This window comes from Sus scrofa, chromosome X, assembly GCF_054392235.1.
Source record: "Sus scrofa isolate SSC_HxYL_T2T_F1_AM1 chromosome X, Sscrofa_HxYL_maternal_Yorkshire_Landrace_v2.0, whole genome shotgun sequence".
Taxonomy (NCBI): domain Eukaryota; kingdom Metazoa; phylum Chordata; class Mammalia; order Artiodactyla; family Suidae; genus Sus; species Sus scrofa.
The window spans coordinates 41,415,237-41,428,411 of NC_139401.1; the positions used below are offsets into that span (position 1 = coordinate 41,415,237).

The 13,175-nt window shown below is 43.3% G+C and overlaps 1 protein-coding gene and 1 pseudogene across 8 annotated transcripts in view; one reads left to right on the plus strand and one right to left on the minus strand.

Annotated features, from left to right (window-relative positions):
• LOC146394562 (uncharacterized) overlaps positions 1-13,175 on the plus strand; it is a 965,202-nt gene that overhangs the window by 271,606 nt on the left and 680,421 nt on the right. The window lies entirely within an intron of this gene.
• LOC100517987 (small ribosomal subunit protein uS15m pseudogene) overlaps positions 11,612-13,175 on the minus strand; it is a 199,955-nt pseudogene continuing 198,391 nt past the window's right edge.

The window sequence follows — 13,175 nt, forward strand, 5'->3', positions numbered from 1 at the left end:
CTTCTGCCCAAGGAGAGAGATTTTCCATTGCGCCAATGGGTGAATACTGGAGCCAGGCCAACTGTCTTCCTAATTGCATCCATTAATCTCTGCTGATAAGTTAGCCAATGTACAACCCTGCCCAGGTAACTACAGTGAGTGAATCAATAAACATCTGTTGAGGACCAACTAAGTGAGGAAGATGCCGAGAGTTTAGGTTCAGAAAGAAAAGAGAAGTGTAGGATGAGTTCTTTGCTTTCAAGGAACTTCAATTCTGAACAAGTGCATCTTTTAAAGAAAGCCCTAACAGACTGACCAAGTGTGGGCCTTTTAGGTGTTGTTAAAATGTAAATCAGAGCATGTCACTCCTCTGTGCAAAAGTCTCCTATCTTTCCCATGTCACACAGCATAAATGGCCCTATCCTTCCTAGACACTCCATGTCCCAGTCCTCCGAGACCTTCTGATGGCATCCTCCTCCTACTCACTCCTCCTCATTCACTTGTTGGTCAGGGATCCTGCCACACACAATCCTAGCTCCCTGCTTTTGGATTTCTTGTTCTCTCTGCCTAAAATGCTTTCCCCTTCATGCCTGCCTTCACTGCAGCACAGCCCGCCATCACCCCCATCCCCATCCTTAGCATTGGTCATCATTTAACATACTTTGTACTTTTAAAAATAGATTTTGTTTAGTATTTGTGTTCCCCAGTAGAATGCAGAGTCCATGAGAGCAAAGACCTTTGTTTCATTCGGACAATGGAAGAATGAATGAATGCCTTTGGGTTGGCCAGTGCTGGGAGGACAGTTTCAAGGACCCCTATCACATACTTCTGCATGGGGCAAGGGCAGCCTAGAATAGGAGTTGGGACCAATATTGAAACTTCTATGCCAGCACAATCTCGTTAAAACCATTATATTTTGTTTCTTAAAAGCTCATGATCAAAATTCTTAGGCAAGCAAATAAATTAACCTCAAATTATGTCCCAATTTGCATGTTTTCATTTCTATATTATCAGTGAGAGTAATGAGGTGATCATCACATTCCAAGACATTATAAAGAGCTTATTAATTTGTGTTGCTATGCCCAGAGGTAAAAAGGGCCTTCCAACTTCTTGTGGTTGAGGTGTGCATGGGATGGGGAAACCCAGAATGCAAGCTGACCACTTGGAGTTGGCAGCAGGTGGCTGAGGTGGTAGGGGGTAGGATAGTTGCCAACAATTGGCATGCCTTCTTTGTCACATGTACCAGGGGTTGTTAACATGTGTGTGTTAGAAAGTGTACAAAGCAGTTAGCAGGCTTCGAGCGATCAAGATTACTATTTTTTTAAACAAACAATTACTGCACACTGTGGTAGATAGGATAATGGCTTCCCAAAGATGTCCAGGTCCAAATCTCCAGAACCTGTGAATATATCTCATATGGCCAAAGAGACTTTGCATAAATGACTAAATTAAGGATTTTATGAAAGGGAGATTATCCTGGTGGGCCCGATGTAATCACAGAGGACCGTATAAGAGGGAGACAGGAGGATCAGAGTCACCGAAGGAGATGTGACAATGGAAGCAGAGGTTGGGGGGTTATGGGGCCATGAGTCAAGGAATGCAAGTGGACTCCAGCAATAACAGAATTAGTATCAGTGCTTACTATCTATGACCCTGTGCTAAGCCTTTATGTATTATTTTGCTTTACCTTACACACACCACTCTGAGTAGTTATTACTTATTTTCCATTTTAAAGGTGATAAAACATTAGTGAACTCACCTGTGGTCACATAGCAAGCAAGTGGCAGAGCCAGGTTTTGAATCAAGGCCTTTCCTACTGCTAAATTGGAATTCCAAAATTCCCCCCATATTTAAGGGATAAAAACTCCTATAAGACAATAGAAAGGGGGGCTCTTCTCCTCCCCTCCCAGCTGTTCTGGGAGCTATTTGCTTTCCTGTAATAAAGACTTTGCTTGCTTGCTAAAGAAAAAAGAAAGAATTCCAAAATAATAGGTTCTAATGCTTCATATATATGTGTGTGCATATTTACATGTATGTATATTAGAAAAGTTGGCTTTAAAAACATAAGCAAAAAGGCAGAATGAATTTTTCTAGGGAAGAAGGGCAAATTTACTAAATTCAAGTCCCCTTGAGGTCAGGCAGCCTCTTTAATCTGGCACATCTGACGTCTAGCACATGGTAGGCACTTCAGAGGTATTTGTTGAATGGTCAAACCTTTAATGTATGCTCTTTCTTTTATATATGCTGTGACTTCTATATTTAGCCAGCTGAATATTTGCAGTCAGCCTTGGATGGGAAGCCTCAACAACGTGGCCCACCCTCGCCATAGGTGTGTGTCTCCTGGCAGAGCTGTTTGTGAATAGAGTCCCTTCCTGAGCTACCGTGCAAATGGAGGGCATCTGTGAGCCCAAATAATTAAAAAGACTGAGAATAATCAGAAATCATTTCTCTAGGGCTTTTGCATGCACATGAATATCTTTGCCTCCTCATCAGATTGCTCTTAAAATGGCTTTGCATTCCCTGAATATATTATCAGCGCATGTTCAGGAAGGTTACTGGGTACAGCGTGGATGTGATAGGAAAGCCAGGCTAGGGTATAAATTGTGCTATTGATTGTCCACCAGCTAGATAATTCAGCTGAGGATAATTAAGAGTAGATGGACTGTTTCCAGGTTGGCCTGCCTTGTGTTTATTTGTGCAGATATTTATGTTGGTTCTAACCTCTCTGGAGGCTAAGTCTCATGACACACAAGGTCCCTCTTCACCTGCTGCAGTAGTGTTCTGCTTCCTTCCTGGCCTTGCCTGACATTTTCCAACCCATCTTCCCATTCTCTCCTGTGGTTACCAGTTACTCTGCTATTAAGGCCAACTTCTCAGTCCCAATATTTCCAGTACTTTCTGTCATGGCCATCATCCAGGGGAGTTCTCTGACCTTCAGCAGCAGAAACTCTAGGGGAGTCACCAGGCTGGGTCCTACCCAGCATCCTTCTCTAAGTCCTCTCATATCCCCCTTTCTTGCCTCTCATGGTTACTTTTGTGGAAATCAGAGCAAAAGGATGTCTCTGTGTTGAATTCCTTGCTGTCAGAAGGCCTTCTCAGGCTGGGCCCAGCATTCTGGTCCAGCAGGGGAAGGGAGCACTTTTTTTCTTTTGTCTTTTTAGGGCCACACTCGCAGCATATGGAAGTTCTCAGGCTAGGGGTCTAATGGGAGCTACAGCTGCTGGCCTACACCACAGCCACAGAAATGCCATATCCGAGCCACTTCTGGGACCTACACCACAACTCAAGGAGCTCACAGTAGCACCCGGATCCTTTACCCACTGAGTGAGGCCAGGGATCAAACCTGTGTCCTCATAGATACTAGTCGGGTTCTTAACCCGCTGAGCCACAACGGGAACTCTGGGAAGGGGTTACTTCTTGACTTTGTGCATCAGTCACACCTCAGCATAAACACATTTGGGGCTCTTTCCCCAAAGGAAAGTTAGAGTAACTAATTAATAAAACAATTAACTTTTAGAAGGAGTCCAGGGATGTTCTCAGATGATTTTACACATTTGGGGTTCCAAAATGATTTGTGTTGAAAGGGTGAGAGAGTTAGATCCTAAAAAGGAGAAGAAGTGGCCTTAGGATGGGGTCCTTGGGAAGCTGACTCTAAGGCAAGGATGTTATTGGAGGTCAGAGGTTTTATTTGAGAGGTCAAAACCCAAGGAAGTATCACAGGGGAGGTGTACTCCCAAGCCACTTACCATGTGGGTAACTGGAACTCTGAGAGATACTGAGGGGCGTGCCTCAGCTTGATCCCACTTGAAGGGTAAGGCAGCTGGGGTGCTCCTGTCTGCAGCTGGTTGAGAGCTGCCTCTGGGGATGCTAACTGCCCAGCACTTCCTGGTGCTCGGGGCTGTTTTCTGAGCCAGAAAAGCCCCCGGACAGAAGTTGCAGGTGTTTGCAGTAAGAAGCTCTTACATGGATGGGAATCAGAGATGTGCTTGAGGAGATACAGGTGGGACTGCTAGCCACTGATATGGCTCTAGAGTCCCCAAGACATATATTCAGATACAGAACTTCCTCCTCCACAGTGTTTTTCAAGCTTGGTCTTGATGCTCCTCAAATAACCCAGCTCCTAACTAAAGGGCTGTGCAGGCAGTGACAGTCAGTTTCGGCTGCTATAACAAAAATGTCATTAACTGAGTGGCTTATAACAACCACTATTTATTGCTCACTGTTCTGGAAGTCGAGAAATCCAAGATCATGGCTCCTGCAGATTTGGTGTTTGGGAAGGGCCTACATACTCATATATGATGCCTTCTTGCTGTGTCCTCACATGGCAGGAGGGCAAGGGAGCTCTGTGGGGTCTCTTATTTATAAGGACGCTGATCCCCTTCCTAAGGGCTCCACCCTTATGACCTAATCACCTCCCTTCTAGTACCATCACCGTGGGTATGGTGTTCAATATATGAAATATATGAATATATGAGGACACATAATTCAATCAATATCAGACAGTAAGCACACACTACCTACAAACTGATGGATCAAATGAGTGAGTGCCCTGTGGCAAAAGTTGGATCTTCATTCCAGGCATGCCTGTCACCCATTACTAAGTGCTGTTTCCTGTGGGCCAAGCATGTACATCCTCCAAATGCACTTTAAACTTGTTCTAGAACCTGGGTTTTCTGAGAACGGAGACATTTCCTATTGCTGCTTCAGCTTAGCCCATAGTTTGCAGGTAATATATTTCAGTAACATTTAGAAAAATTTACTGCACAGCTTGTTCTACACACAAAAGCTAAATGTTAATGCAGTGTTTTACTAACTGTGCTAAAATCGGCTAGCCAGCTGGTGAATTACCCAGAGGCCCTTTACTGTTGAGACTCACATGGGGTTTTGTAGCTAGCCTGAATGTCATTTATGTAAAATCGCAGTGGTGATGTCAGGCGGGTGCTCTTCAGCTTTATGACTGGACTGGGCAGATGAGATATTTACATGGGGTTTTCTCTTAACCCCTGCCATGCCCCCTTTCTCTAGTCCTGCTAGATGGATGTGCTTGCCACGTGGAGGGCCTAGGGCATGGCAGAACCATACCAGGGTGCTAGGTGGGAAGCGTTCTTGTTCAGTGGGTTCGTCATTAGCAGAAAGATACACAGATATAGAGTGAAAGTGAGAGGCCTAACTTTGCCATTCAGTTTGTCTGTTCCTGGTTCTAAGGCAGAATAGTGCCGGGGTCCATAACTGTGTGGCCGTCAGCACCAGGAAGTCAGAATCTGTCGGATGGATTCCCACATTGAACTGGGTCTCTGGTTTTGGGTTTTGGCCTCAGGGTTATTTCCTGTCCTGGTTTGCCCTGTGATTATTTTCAGCAAGACATTTTACTCTCTCAGAGCTCTGGTTTGCTTATTGCTAGAACATGCAATGAATATATTTTATTTTTTAGCATACGCTGATATTGGACATTCATTCATATGCTCATTCATTCAATATTCCTTGAGTAAGCAGTCTTGTAGATGTTGTGAATGTAGCTTGCAAGTAACTGAAAGAGTCCTGCTAATTTTCCCAGGAATATCCTGACCCAGACTGGAAGAATTTTTGAAGGCTGCACTTAGTGACTTCACTAATAATGGCGGAATCAGGGGCACACAGTTTGGTCCTGTTGCCAGGTGGCAGTCTTTTTAAAGAATTCAAACTCACTGTTGCTTCCTTGAGCAATTGGGGAATCCTTATCTCTGGAAAGGTGAAATCTTATAGTTAATATCAAGAGGGTTCTTATTTCCTTTTATTCTTTATCACACATTAAGATCCAGAGTATGATATGCTAATTGAAACATTATTCTTACAATGACAGATCTTGCTTATACTCTTAAATTATTCTAACATGCTCACTGACCTGGTTTGAGGAGTTATCTTCTCGTTCATATTCAGTGTTGCCTTCCGGAGCTGTCTACCAATGGGAGTGAACACAAGTGCATTGTAAACAGGAAGGATGGCTAAATGTGCATCCTGAGACGCTGAGTGGATGTAAGCTTAACACAGTGCAAAAGAAGATGCACTATATAGAACACACTCCTCTGCAATTTGGAAACTGCCTGATTTCATACTCATTTGTCTTAATAGTAGATTGTTTGGCAATTTCATTTTGCCTCTACCTTCCCAGAGGGGAACGATTTAAACAATGCATTTCTTTCTGGTACTCATGTCATCATAATGAAAATCTTTCCATGGCAGCTCAGCAGTGGTAAACTGCTATAGTTTGCCCATTATTTGTTCTCCTTCTCTTCCTCTAACTCACATTTGTCCCTCTTTGACTTGGAAAGTTTGGCCTATTCAAGAAACAAAAGTGGAAGTAAAACCAACCCTGGTGGGTGGTGGTTAGGGAAGGTTGAGGCTGAGGAAGAGAGGCAAAAAAGGGGTTTATGGTAGAAGTGGAAATGCCTACTCTCTCCCTTGGTGTGGGGCCAGTCACATTGGACTGCGATGAGGATTTATATCTGAACTCCTATTATTGGAGGAGTAAGGATGTGTTATCACGTGACGATGATGATGAGGATGATGATGGTGATAATCCCTGCAATTCATGGAGCTACCAGGAGAGGTCGGCAGACATATATAACAACCCATACCTGAAGAGGAGGTAAAAGAAGCTGCTATAGTATCTGTCCGACAACTCTGTGTGTGTGTGTGTGTGTGTGTGTGTGTGTGTGTGTGTGTGTGTGTGAGAGAGAGAGAGAGAGAGAGAGAGAGAGAGAGAGAGAGAGAGAAGGAGAGACAGAGACAGAGAGAGGACTTTTATTCTAGTATTGGTAAAGTGGTTAGGTAATCTGTAATCGATACATATAGTAGAGGAATGTAGCTGAAAACAAGAGTAAATGAAATAAAACACCTAGGTATAACTTAAGGACTTTTTTAGTATATTGCAATGCTATCTATGACTGCTGCTCTTATAGTCTTCCTTTGACGTATTAACCAGCTAGTCTCCCAGTATAATCAGGAGAATCACTGGCCATCTTTAAATAAATAAATTAATCTCTGCTGCAACTCATCATGGAGCATCTTCTTAGAGTTGTCAAAGTTAGAAACATCCCAAATCATAAATCAGTGCTTGCAGGTCACAGAATCCAATTAAGGACTCAGAGTTGAAATCAATCTTTTCCAGTTGTCTTTCTTCCCATTGGGAGGCCCAGAGACATCTTGTCACACCTCAGTTTTGCCTGGTCTAGAGACTGAGTACTTCTCTCATGGAAAAGAAGGTCTGATGGGCAACTCAATATGATTTTGCACACACCGTTCTGCATATATTTTATCAGGCAATTGAAAACATATCTTCCAAATCTGATGAAAATCCATTCAGTCATTTCCACATGATGTGACAACCATCAGACAGAAACATGATTTTATTTATTTATATGAGAAACTTTTGATTTTTTCCTCTATGCTTTGTGTGTTCAGAACTTTCCAATAGCTGCAACTGACACAGAAAGAGTGAGTAGTGCTTCTGGAGCTCAGCATTTCTCAGCATTCAGAGCAATGCTAAGATCCTTACCACACAGCTCTAAGAACCAGTTGGAAGGATATTTCCAGAGGTCAAGAGCTACTTGATAGTTTCTTTGAATTCTTGGCTATCAAAATTTGGGGTGTCTTCAATTCGTGTGTCTTGCAGCCCCAAACCCATCCTTTACATCTTGTCTGTGGGAGTCATAAGTGAGGAAGCTTAGATAATTGCTTCATTTCTGAACATCTTTGAGTAAAAAGAAGGTGGCTATGTTAAGTGGACAACTAGATTTCAGGTAGGGGTGGCAGTAAGGTATGGGAGTAGGCAATCAAACCTGGTTCTCTTTCATTTAGAATGTGTGGTTGGAAAGTCCATTGAGATATTAAATTGTGCTTCGTTCTCACTCACTATATTTTTGCCTCTTGGGTTCCAAGAAGGTTTGCTAGCCAGATCATTTCCTCTGTCTTGGAGAGATTTATGTCACAGGGCTAAGTATCCCACTGTGCTCCACTTCCCTTTCTGGCTTTTGTTTTCAAAAGCCACAGCATGGAATGTTAGGGATTTTGCATTTTCTTCCACTGCTGATTATGAAAAATTTCAAGCATATGGCAGAATTGAAAGAATTTTACAGTGAATACCCATTGCCTACCATCTAGATTTTGCCATTAACATTTTTCTATACTTGCTTTGTCACCATCATCCATCCTTCCATCCACTCAGAGCGCTGCACGTTTTTTTTTTTTGTTGTTTTGTTTTTGGGGTTTTTTTTGGAAGCAGACGATATAAGAGCATAAGGAAAAGGAGGAACCTTTCCAAGACTGGAAAGCGGGTGATGGTTTGGTGCTTCATGTGTAATGGAGGCCCCTAGCCTTGGCTTTCACACAGTGCCTGAGAGGTGGAAGACCTGAGAGAGGCATGAACAGGAGGTATGCAGGGGAATTAGGTCCCCAGGCACTGAGGTGCCAAAGTGGTGCACAGATATGGCAGATCTACATTCCAGGAACCATGGAGGCACCAACATTGGTGATCATGAACTTGGATTGAAGACCAAATCCCTGCCGGCATTTGAGCAACAGCCAGGAGGCAGGGAGAGGTTAAATCCCTAGCAACTGAGTTAGTTTTTTTTTCAGTCTAGTTGGGACTGGGAGCTCAGTATTCGATGCAATTTGATTTCTTTTATTTGCATGACTGGGTTTGTAGAGTCAAATAAACTCCTGTTATAAATCTATCTATATATGGGAACTTTATTTAGTGATATTTTTGAACAATCATATGATACAGGGGGAAAAAGATTCTTAAAGTATGTATTTTCTTCACTTTTTTGGTAAGTAGTGGTTCTAACATCTTAAGAATCGATGGAAGGGTCTTTGAGAGTATTTCCTGCTTCTACTTGCTTAATTCAGAACTAGTCACTTAAATTCAGTCTCCAGTTTAATGTTCCCCTCTAACCAGGGCAATTATTTTTTTCATTATTCACCTGCAACCTCCCACTTGAGGGGGATGAGAGGTGGATTTCAAAGTAGCAGTGGGAGGGGTACATCAAAGCAAGAACCAGTAATGAGCAGTGATTAGTTTCTAGACTTCCACTGGATAAAAGATATCGAATTAAATGTTTCTTCCCAAAGAGTGGGAAATTATATCAATTTTCATTGTTTGGTCCCACTCTCCTGTTCAGGATGCAATTCTATTCAAAGAAACTGTCCCTTTAGAATAAAGCATTTTAGGCTCCCTTTTGTCACAAGCCCCAAACACATGTTTGACTGCAAGATGTGATATGGAGGCTGTATGGATTAATGGATCTTTTCACATCCAGGCATGCTATTTGAATCATGTTGTTACAAAGCCGGGGGAGATAAAGTCTTTGGTGGCTCAGCTAAGCATCTCTGGTCTGTGTTCTATAATAAATCACACGTTGGGGGGCCTGATGCTTTTGCTCAAAGCCCTGGATTTCAGTCTGTGCTTGCTTCCCATTTCCTTCCCAGTGCCTGTTTTTCCATAAAGGCATAGTGTCAACTTAAGAGGCAACTCCACCACTGGCTTATGTGGGGCTGCTCTGTTATGTGTGAGTGGATTTGGGGGCTGTCCTTTAGAAGTTAAGGAAGGATTGGGCAAGAAGCTGCAGAGACCTCAAGATTAAACTCAGCCACACCAATGACAAGAGCAGTGACAACACTGCTCTCCTAGACATAATCCTGTGCTGGCTCTGGGTACAGGGGCAGGCCCTGCAGCCCGCTGCCCTCTGGTCTTTGGGTTTTAGGATATAACCATAAATAAGAACTGTACACTGCCTGACAAATACAGAAGCAGGCTAAATTAAAGAAAGGTTAGCCAGGTTTTTATATTATAAAATAGATAAGATTGAAAGAGAATTTATTCTAGAAATTGCCCCCTCTAAGTCACCCGCTAGTCTGGCCCATACCTTTATGTTCACCATGAGATGACAAAGTGTCCAGCATAGTGCCTGGCACATCACAATCCTCAATGAATGTTTGAATGAATGAATGAATGAGTGAAAAAAACAATACTAAAAGCTAGGATACCCCAAACCTGTTTGGACTGCCAAGACCTCTTTCTAGTTAAAGACCTCATATTTTCATCTTTTGTTTGTTTGTTTGTTTGACTAGACTTCTTAAAAAATGCCTAGAGAATTATACTTCATTCACAGCATTTTCCTTTGGACTTGTTAGACAAAAGTCAAGCTAACCTGCCACATATGTGCTGGTCTCTACTTTCCAAGTTGGCTGGAGTGTGATCAGGAACCCCTTACAATGCTTCAGGCCCAGGAAATGTTACTGACTGCCCTGGAACCATAGGTAGAGGGAAGAAGGATTTTAAACAGCCAGACACCCCTTGTCATGTGAGTGGTTGATTGAGCACTACTCACAGGGTCAGGGTGTAGTGTGGCTAATTTATTGAGGCTCAGCATAGGAAATGGTAGACAAGTGGAGGTGGAAGTTTGGAATAGAATGGAGTAGAGAACCACGGTATCTAAAATGTTTTTTGATTGACACAAATGATTATCGATTAAAAAATAAATGTGTCAACTGTGTTGCATATAGATTCTTAGAGGGGTCTGTTTCATCAGTCACATAATCCATTACGGTTCCCAAGCAACTATCAGGATAAATACCCAACATTATGCAATATACTCCTGAATACAGAGATGAATATCAGGTATGGTTGTCTTCAAGGAGACAAGAGTGGGTTTTGTCTTTCCAGCCCAAAGGACCTTGAAGTGTCCTTCAGGTGTCTTCAGTAGAAGATAACGTGGAGGAAGGCAGCTATGAACTATTTTGAAGGACCAGTAGGTCAGTAACTTCTGTCAACCATTTAATAGGCATCCTTCATCCTTTCTTCTTGTGCCTGCAAACAAGCAAATGCAGGTCTGCTATAGCAAGTTCCTATGGTGCTTATCAACATACTGGTTGGACTTCTGTTGGCAAGTGTGGATCTCTGGTTGAGGATTTTCTGCAACCACTGGAGCATGTTTTGTCTGCATGCGAGACAAGCTGGCAGTGCAGATGACTTAACATACTCCAGGAGCAGCCCTCTACCAATAACTCATGACCATTTGTATATAAAATCCCCCCCCTCACTTCCTCAGCTTTCAGTTGGGATAACTGTAGGGTGTGTTCTATGGTTCCTCAGAAGGCCCCAGAGGAGTTAAGCTCCAGTTGTCCACAGTGTTAACCTGCTTGGTAACATATTTTTTTTATTGGCTTTCTTTGCTTCTTTGTCTCGTATCTTCACTTCCTTGCTGGTATTTTCCAGTATTACCTCCCAAATAAACTGCTTGCCCTTGAATCCTTGTTTCATGGTTTGCACACTGGAATATATCTGTCTAAATATTTTTTTGAACCTTCACAACATTTTTTTTTTTTTTTTTGTCTTTTTGCTATTTCTTGGGCTGCTCCCGCGGCATATGGAGGTTCCCAGGCTAGGGGTCCAATCGGAGCTGTAGCCACCGGCCTATGCCAGAGCCACAGCAACGGGGGATCCGAGCCGCTTCTGCAACCTACACCACAGCTCACGGCAACGCCGGATTGTTAACCCACTGAGCAAGGGCAGGGACCGAACCCGCAACCTCATGGTTCCTAGTCGGATTCATTAACCACTGTGCCGCGACGGGAACTCCAACCTTCACAACATTTATTGGTTTTCTCTGATTGCCTCTGGTCCAGCTTTGGAAGAGCTCTCTGCGTTCTTCTGGCCTTATTTCTGGACTGTGGCAGCTGTGGCTTTTAAGGCGCCATTTTTGCTTCTTCAGCTTTTGAGCCTCTTGGAAAACCTGAATGCACAGAACCTTCTTGGTCACCCAGTGGTGGTGGGCTTTTGGTAGCACCATGGGGGAAGGGTGTACTCAATACCCAGCTCCCTGAATATTTTCTTAAAGACAACAGAGTTTGTCTTGCAGAGAGTTTTGAGAATCTTTTTCCTCTGGTCAATGCTCATCAGCAGATAGTGCATGTGGGCTTTGTCCTTTTGATGTTTTTGCATATGTTCTTCATAATTGTGTATCTTGACAGTCAGGGCAACAATTCAAGCCTCCAGAGAGCTGGCATCTTCAGGGTTTTTCAGGACCTTGTTCATCAACTATGCTTTCTTGATTTTTAGTTTCTCCTTCTGGTCGGCCATTTCCAAAGATAAGAGTCTTCATGACATCATCTGGTAGTCCTTAAGCAGCATGGAAGGAGGTGGGTCACCGTCTTGGCTGGGCTGCACTGGTTTCTGGGTGGCATATCTGCAGGCGGCAAGGAAAATGAGACCTCTAGGACACGAAGGAAGGCCCTGTTGGATGGAGGGAAGCCTGGTGCCCCCTTTGCCAGAGGCCTGAGAACCGAGGCCTGAGTCACTACCTGGGTCCGAATGGAACTCAGCACCCTACATGCCACCCTTGGCACGATAACTTCTGACCCCTGAGGGACCTGTACCCTGGCTGCTGTCACCTTCACGGTATGGACCAGGTTACATGGGCGCCACCACTTATTGGAGTGTTCAGGATCTCATATCAGTACATATAGATTTATCTTGTTATCTTTAGCATTTTATAGAATGGAGACATCCTATTCTATTAATCCTTTTCTATCGATGAAAATGATTAGTTTTATTTTCTTGTTCCCCACCCCCGCCCCCACCAACGATGAAGCGGAAAACTTCTGTTGAGATTCAGTTTGCACTGTGTCTATTACAATGTTGGCATGAAAAAAGGTGCTTAAGAAATCCTTCTGGAAGGTTAAATAGTGATAAACTTTAGTGCAACATGTGCTTGAGGATCAGGAATAGGGATAGTAGGATCATTTGCTAGGGTGACAGTGCCATCTGCACAACTTACTCCTCTGAGCTCCATGGGAAGAATCATTGATTCATTAGGTGCCTGTGGGCCCCAATTTCAGGTTCTGAGGGGAAGGAAAAGGTCAATCGTAATTTCCCTGTGAATCTAGGAAAGTCAAAGGGAGTGGGAGTAAAGCTTAGGAAACCTGTAACTAGGATGACCATCTCACGTTTTAGAAGAGCTGGTAGGCATAAGATTATGTGGGCTTCCTTATCTTATCTTTGAGATTCTCTGTCTTGGAACATATCTGAATTTAAGGGCACCAGATTTGGAGCTGGGTTTTAATTCTTGCTCAACTAGTTTATTGGAAGAGCCCTTCCTATTTTACATATGTGGAAACTGAGGCCCAGAGTAGTTTGTATCATTGACCAAGGTCACACA